The sequence below is a fragment of the Triticum aestivum genome, chromosome 2D, assembly GCF_018294505.1.
Source record: "Triticum aestivum cultivar Chinese Spring chromosome 2D, IWGSC CS RefSeq v2.1, whole genome shotgun sequence".
Classification (NCBI taxonomy): domain Eukaryota; kingdom Viridiplantae; phylum Streptophyta; class Magnoliopsida; order Poales; family Poaceae; genus Triticum; species Triticum aestivum.
In genome coordinates, this window is record NC_057799.1 from 572,087,834 (window position 1) to 572,094,811 (window position 6,978).

Consider the following 6,978-nt stretch of genomic DNA (forward strand, 5'->3'; position numbering starts at 1 on the left):
TCCGCACGCTTAAAGTTCGATGACGGTTATATTATGAGTTTATGTGTTTTGATGTACGAAGGTAGTTCAGAGTCCCAGATGAGATCGGGGACATGACGAGGAGTCTCTAAATGGTCGAGACGTAAAGATCGATATATTGGACGACTATATTCGGACATCGGAAAGGTTCCGAGTGATTCGGGTATTTTTCGGAGTACCGGAGAGTTACGGGAATTCGACGGAGAGTATATGGGCCTTATTGGGCTTTAGGGGAAAGAGAGAGGAGAGGCTGCGCGCCCCCCAAGGCCTAGTCCGAATTGGACTAGGGGGAGGGGCTGCGGCCCCTCCTTCCTTCTCTTCTCTCTCCCCTTTCCTTGACTCCTACTCCTACTACTTGAAAGGGGGGGAATCCTACTCCCGGTGGGAGTAGGACTCCTCCTAGGGCGCGCCATAGAGAGGGCCGGCCCTCCCCCTCCTCCACTCCTTTATATACGGGGAGGGGGGCACCCCTTGGAGACACAACAATTGATCCCTTGGATCTCTTAGCCATGTGCGGTCCCCTCTCCACCATAATCCACCTCGATAATATCGTAGCGGTGCTTAGGCGAAGCCCTGTGTCGGTAGAACATCATCATCGTCACCACGCCGTCGTGCTGACGAAACTCTCCCTCAACACTCGGCTGGATCGGAGTTCGAGGGACGTCATCGAGTTGAACGTGTGCAGAACTCAGAGGTGCCGTGCGTTCGGTACTTGATCGGTCGGATCGTGAAGACGTACGACTACGTCAACCGCGTTGTGCTAACGCTTCCGCTTTCGGTCTACGAGGGTACGTGGACACACTCTCCCCTCTCGTTGCTATGCATCACCATGATCTTGCGTGTGCATAGGAAATTTTTTAAAATCACTACATTCCCCAACATATTGTACTTCTGGCTCCAACTTTGCTCGACCTTGTTGTCAAGTGTCCAGATCTGCAGCTTACCATAAATAACTTTGTGCCAGGTTTGAGCGGTTGCTATACATATTTTCCCATCTATCTCTCTCATCCTGTACCTACGGGGACCACCATAAACACTATTTTCAAGTACGGATGTTGGCAGTTCTATCCGTGCAAAAGCTTCTTCGCCGAGATCAAAGCACATAACAACATGCTTCCAGTTAGTTGCCATATCATTAGTTAACCAATACATTGTTCCGCCAACATTGATTAGTCCAGAGTTTTTGACGCAACTCAAGCTTAAGGCTTCTGGGGTTCTGATGTCTTTCCATTTCTCATCACCAAGCCTGTAAACTTGAATGATGGTGAATTTGTCTCCATTCTCGGGACGGCCCTCAACATAGTCACCCAAGTGTGTAATTTTGTATTCTCTTGTCAAAGGGTGAAACCCAAAACTATAGAACAAGAATTGGTCGCCACTCAAATTCTTTATAGGTTTCTCAAGATGCAGACATTCGCCAGTTGCAAGGTTAGCTATCTTGATTGTTGATGTCTTTGTGTATAAGCAAATAATCCCATTACATGAACCACACAGGAAATCATCAGGGTCAATGGTTGGCACTGCATATGTTGATTGTGACCAAGCTTTATCAATTAGAATAGCATCACTCGGGTAATGTTTTCCTGCAACATAATCTTGTTGGAAGAATATGAGGGAATAATGGGATGCATGCTTCAGGTGTGATGTGACAAAATTGGGATCCCAAAATTGGGATCAAGTTTTTCCAGCGCGTACAAACACCAACACACACCAATAAAGTGCTCACCAGAAGCCGAAAAAATATCCGCTCGATGAGCTCTCTTGGGAGACAGTTTATGGAATATTCCTCATTCCTTTCCTTCTTTGAACCAGCTTCCTCAGAATCCATAATAAGCATACTGTAGCCCACTGATACAATCTAATCGTAGAAATATGGCACAAGCATCCGTTGAGACAGTCTAACCACAGAAATATTGCACAAGCACACATTTTAGTAAAATGATGATGTGCACCCCTATATTAGAACTAAAATAACTTGTGGTAAAAAATAAGAATCGGTTCTGAAATTTTGGCCGAAGATCATGACACTCCTACATCCAAGATCATGCTATTTGTTAATGAAATAAACAACCTAGCATGACCTATATTAGTGTAAATTCTTAATTCACCATATTCAAGGGTGAAGCTATAAGTTAATATAGGAATCCAGACGTTCAGTGTTTTACAACAATGTTCAGTTCAGAATATTTATGTATAACCTTGATGAAGTTTATTTCTCCTCCAATGTTAAATAACTGGACTGATAACTACCTAAGTAATTGACAACACAACAAAATCAATACCTAGGCAACATACACTTGTATGCAAATAACATAAGTATACACATGACCACAAATTAAAATATTGGGTGAAACATAGTTTTGTCGTAATGGAAGTCAGTTACCCATACAAATGAATAGAACATAATTAATTTGATTAAGTTTCAAAAAAACATAATTAATTTGATTACATTTCAAGATAATTATTTAATCAATTGGATGATATACTAGATTAGGCAAGTGTTAACAAGAACAAGCAAGCTAAAGTGGAAAGGAATAAAATTACCAGATCTTGTAGAGCACTCATCGTCATACTAAAGATCATCCCAATTTCTCCATATATATAGCCTATAGGCAAGTTAAGTTTACTAATTATACATCTAGAAAAAACTCTAAATTATCTAGTTAGCAAATATAAACACAATATACCTCGCAAATATCTGCATCTTTCTTTGTATGAGAAGTTACCTTTTCTCTATCCCTCTTCCGCACCACCAAATTAAGTCGCCAGAGATTATCTTGGATGCTAGAGTGTCAAGACTTATGTCGCCAAGGTGCGGGTGGTTGCTTCGGCTATCTCTACCCAAGATGTGTAAGTTAGAAAAGGCACCCCGACAACAAGCCACAATTCGGTACTCAGAGAAGCGGCGTGAAGCAAGACTGTAGATCTTCGCTAATGGATGGCATGAATAGGTGATCGAGGAAGCATGTGGAGCAGAGGTAGGGGTGAGAATGTGGTTCTCGTGGGCGCATGAGGGGGGGAGCTGTGGACGCGCGATGCAGCACCAGATTTTGGGGGCGAGGCGGCGGCGGCGGCTAGGATGGAAGGGGGACGGGAGAGGTCGAGATATATATATGACTATGCTAGGGTTTTTTGTGGGCCTTTGGGCCAATCGGCTGGGGCGGCTAGCAATTTTGGGTCGTAGCCCAAGCCCACACTACCAAAGATTTGGAATCTACTAGAGTACTAGCGTCTGTTTGGATGGGCGCCAATTATTTGGTCTGCCCAGGCCCATGTGCTTTTCCAATTCATTTCATGCCCACAGTTTAGGCGAGAGGCTTGTGACCGAATCCTAAGCAAAGTTTTACTTGAGAGCCTTTATAATTTAGTGATTCTTTCTTCTTATTCATAAGACCACCATCATAATATTTTCTGTTATTCAATATGTGTTGGTGCTAAAAACATGGTCGGTTTCAGAGCTACCAATTCTTCCACACACACACACATGGATTAGGAGAATTGTAGCCATGGTTTATAGATTATAGAAGCAATACATGTTTATTTCAGTAGTATTCATATACGGGTGTTGTGCTTATGTTTAAAGATTCAGACCTCGACTTTAAGCATCGGGTAGATGATCTGACTCATTCTTACTAAAAGGTACAAAAAATATACCGTGTTGTGCGGCAGATCTTCTCTCAATGTTTTACAATTATATTCTTATAAGTAGCATTCTATTCTGGAAATACTTGTTGTTAGTTGTTATCCGCTCATATGTAGATCTTTGAGAGGTTAGTTTACACCATCATGCACCATGTGCTATATTTAATAACGAATTTTATACTACTTTTTAAGGCGACCATGCTAAAAGAATAATAGCTTATTATAGCATTTCTAAATTATGCTAATGTTGTTACCCCTTTGACAAGCTAAATACACCCACACAAAAAACTCGGTGTAGATGTGGTATGGCCATGAAAGGCAATAACTATTAACTAACCTATCTTTATCATCCATATCATCTAGCTTCTATTTGGTCAATCCCTTATCTCTACAACCTCTAAGCTCAATGGGTACTTGTGGCTGCTTCTTTTTTATGGTGGTGTTCCTGCCTACCGATGAGTGATAACCTCTCACCCATTGAACTGCCCGAAATTGAAAAGCAATATTTGTACATGTAAACTTCACATACACCATCCAAGAGTCACACATATACAAGGCTAAATAGACCATCATCAATGGTAAAAAAAAAGTCCGATAAGGTAAAAACAGCGCAACAAGGCATGTGTCTGTGTCTGGTATATCTGTACGCGTGATGTGTAAGCTTACTATTTTTGTTCAACATAGTTACAAGATCAAATTATATAAAAGTCCTTATTCCACTTTACAAATGGCATGTGCATATATGGTGAGAAGATAAAAACCTACACACAACAGGTGTTTGCCATACAGTGCCAAAAAGGCTTTCACCCGCTTTATAGATAAAGTATAACCATTGCACGATACAAAGTCCGGAGTTCAAAATAGGAAAGGTTGAAAAGAAAAAACAACAACAACAAGAAAATAAAAGGGGGTACATGCTGGGGGACACCAGCCCCAAAAAAAAACAGCAAATCTGCATCATTAACTTGTAGGTCTATGTATCCAAGGATAGGAGAAGAATTCATGTCTATCTATCTAGATCTCTATGCAGATTAAGGGCGTGTACACTTGTGCTATTTTTGAAGTGCCACGTAAGATAAGTGTTGATGTGGAGGAAAGAGAAACTATAATAAAAGACTTGTCTTCTCTTGATTAAGAGATAGTCTCTCAACAAGAATATATCTCATCACCTATTTAAGGATATCTATTTATTGTCTTCTCTTAATTATATGGTGGGCTTTAGATAACACTGTATATGCCTTAACTGAGATAAGTTGCTTGTTGTTCCTAACTTACATGTCACTGTTTGTTTTCCAACGGCTTAGGTGGGGCTAATTACGGTAATCCGATAAAACATAATACCCCATGAAAGCATAAAACACCGTGTGACATTTGGTATAAGAAAATAAAATTATAGGTCATAAGACAAGAAAATTTGAAGTTTTTGTATATTTTACACTATGTTTTTACGTTTGTAATTTTACATAACATAAAATATTTTTTACGGCGATGATATATTTTCTTACGGTCTCTTTTTACGTCAGAAATAAGATAAAACTTACGAAACGTAAAATTACAGTGCACTGATGGTAAAATATAGGGGGTGAAGAATAATTATTCCTCACCCAGGGTGACGAATAGTCAATCCCTATCTGACCTATTGTCAGGAGGTCATCTCTAATCAAGGTAACTAGGCCATCTCTAATCAAGCTAACTAGGACTGACCTGAATATATATCTATTTGATCTTCCACCAGTCTGTATACATCAACAAGCTGCAAAAGAGAATATATATCTATTTGATCTTCCACCAGTCTGTATACATCAACAAGCTGCAAAAGAGAGAAACATGTCGCAGTAAGCCATCCAGAAATCTGTCTGAGTCAAACATTGCACAATCTATTTAGAGCAGTACCTGTTCTCTTCTACATGCAACTTGGAGTCCTTGGTGAAAGCCATCATAAGTTGTCTCCCGATCCCAGAATCAATAGGAATAGCCGCGCTCCATTCTTTATTGTGCCAGTGAGATCAAATTTCTTCTCGGTTTGTCTACAGCACAGAAGATCAGAACACTTATATGAACGACTAGATATACACAACATGATACAACAAATAGGCCTACTATGCACGGGAGCGACTTTATGGTGGACGCCCGCTCGTGTGGACTGTATTCTAGCCATAGAACGATTCCTCGAGATGCCTGTCCCCGTGCTCGTTTCTAGGAGTAGGGTGTAGGTGCTATGGCGTACGAGCTTGGCACAGGTGTTTCCTCGCGTCGATGTGTGCATGCACATGCCGCAGGGACGGAGGAGTTGGTGGCATGACCTGGCGATGTACTCCTACTAGCTTTTGATGGGTGGTGCGGGCCACAATGCAGAAACCTTTGCACGTCAGGACGTGGCGAAAAGAGACCCTGCCAATGTTCCATCATGCACAGTGCGCATCTCTTGCGTCTACGTCTACTGGATCTAAAAAGAAAATTAGTCCGGGTCAATAATCAAATCTACTTTAGTAGTTTAATGTGACGGATAAAAATCAGATTGATAAAATCTAAGAACAGTATGGTGGACGGGTGCATTTGATCTTTATTTTTCAAATGATTTAAAAAGCATATTTGTCAAATTTCCAAAAAAAACCTTTGAGATGAACCTGTGAAATTTCGTTCAAAAAATATTATGACTTGCAAGCTGTACAAAAAAAAAATCTTAGCCCAACAATAAAAAAATTGACCCACTTTTATTGACGTATTTGTTTTTATTTGTTTACGTCGCGTATGATAGTATATTGTTATGAAATTTTGTTGAATGTGTTATATGTGCATTTGTGTATGTACAAATATTTTTGATTTTTTTGCGCTGTGGAAATATTGTTTTCCTCAAAAGTCCACCAAAAGACATTTTCACCTTCTTATAGACTAGGCTCCAAGATGGTTTGTGGCCAAAGAACAAAATTTGGTAATACAAAAAATTATATAACAGGCGGCACAGTAATATTAATCTTTTTTTACGGGAGAGTAATACATTAATCTAACAAACTATGTGAGACCAATTCTTGTTCAGAGCCCCAACCGTGCAGAAACTTCTAAGAGCATCTCTAGTAGACCCCGCATAAGTGGTCAAACCAGCAAAATTTTGGCGTTTTACAGTTTCGGGCAAAAAAGTGTCCAGAACAGAAACCGTAAAAGTGGTCCAACCCGTAAAATTTTTAAGGGCCACCGCAAATGCACACCCGAAACCCTTATCTTTGGAGGTTGCAAGGCCGAATTTAGGGGGCCCTGTATACCGGTCAAACCTCGTCGGAGCAAACACGCCGCCGCGGAGTTTGCCGGAATCCGCCCTAA

The 6,978-nt window shown here is 40.7% G+C and overlaps 1 long non-coding RNA gene across 1 annotated transcript; it reads right to left on the reverse strand.

The window, feature by feature from the left end:
• Positions 1-894: 894 nt before the first annotated feature.
• Positions 895-3,077, reverse strand: LOC123050059 (uncharacterized). Its single transcript, XR_006423699.1, has 3 exons — positions 2,745-3,077; positions 2,563-2,624; positions 895-1,916 (listed from the first exon to the last, which is right to left on the reverse strand). It is a non-coding gene; the product is annotated as an uncharacterized lncRNA (long non-coding RNA).
• Positions 3,078-6,978: the final 3,901 nt, after the last annotated feature.